The sequence below is a fragment of the Lactuca serriola genome, chromosome 5 (genome assembly GCF_051521515.1).
Source record: "Lactuca serriola cultivar US96UC23 chromosome 5, Lser_US96UC23_V15, whole genome shotgun sequence".
NCBI classification, from domain to species: Eukaryota; Viridiplantae; Streptophyta; class Magnoliopsida; order Asterales; family Asteraceae; genus Lactuca; species Lactuca serriola.
The window spans coordinates 147,506,102-147,507,489 of NC_136412.1; positions in this window are offsets into that span (position 1 = coordinate 147,506,102).

Here is a 1,388-nt window from a genome sequence, read left to right on the forward strand (position 1 = left end):
TTATCTTAAATGTGTGTTATTTACAAATGTTGCTTTATATTTTTACTCAAACATGTATCTCATATCACAAAATCATAGGGACTATTAATTCTAGGGCATTTTGAAGAACACTAAATAATCTCACTTAGTACATGCTCTCTACAATTGACGGGGAACTCGCATCGCCTTGCCGGCAACCTTAGGCTTAATTCTTCTTTAGCGACCTTAGGCTCTATTCTCCTTGTTACGACCATGGGCTCACCTGACCTCGTTGGAACGGAGCACGCTGGACAAGGTTCAAAAATGGTGACAATGAACGATACAGTTGCACAACCTCTAGATACCCCTAACACTTAAAAAATGAACTCCAACGATTCAACTCTAAAGCTTTCTTCTAAATACAAAAAAATGCAAAGAGCAAAGAATCAAAGAGAATCTTGAAAGAATGCAAAAGCTCAGGATTATGATCTATCACTTGAGATGAAATTTATGAAACCGAATACCAATAGGAGAAACAACAAAACCTATAAAACCCACGATTGTTATATTTCCCTTTTTCCCTCCTCCTTCCCCTCCCGTCGACCCTCTAGGATTTTTTTCCTTTTCTTTAATTTTATTACTTATATTGTTTCCTAATCTACATTTTGAGGTGAAAATTTTGTTTTAGATGTCTTTGTAGGTTTTATGAGTTTTATGTTCGATCTTTGATTCATGGATTTGGTTTTATCGAAATATTGCCTTCTAGGTGTTCAATAAAATTCCATCTTTATCATAAACTAGTTCATGACATTATTGTGTTTTATTGCGGTTCTCCTTGAGTTTAATGGAGGTTTCTAATACTTAACACAAGAACCCTTTTTATGCACTGTTTTTGCAATGAGGTAATTTCTAAAAACGATTTACTTCCTGAATCCATGAAGATGAACTAACAGCCTATTCCTCATTATTCATCATTTTGGCCTTTTTTTGTTTTTAGCTTTTGCCCCCAAGTGGATCTCAAGTATTTTTATAACCTAGTTGTATTAGTTACACCACCAACTTTTGGTGTTTCTGGTTGCACTTGTGCTGATATGTATATGTGTTGTGTGTAGGTTGGTTTCAAAAGGCTTGCAGATGATCACTTTTCCCTCATTTGACCACTCAAATTTGGCACAAGTATTTGCAACTAACACTCCTTTTTTGATTCATCTATTAATTATATTAGCATATTAATTTTTTGACTTTTATTTAATCAAGTAACAAGAATTATGGGAGTAGGGGTTCATTAGTCTTAATGAATTATGAAAGGCAAGATGAAACTCTACTTAGTTGGACTTTGATGTCTATCATCTCTGTAAATATCTTTTTAGTTTGTATAGCATTACATTGTAGAAATAGGTCTGGATGGGAATCTGAAACATCAGCACTTT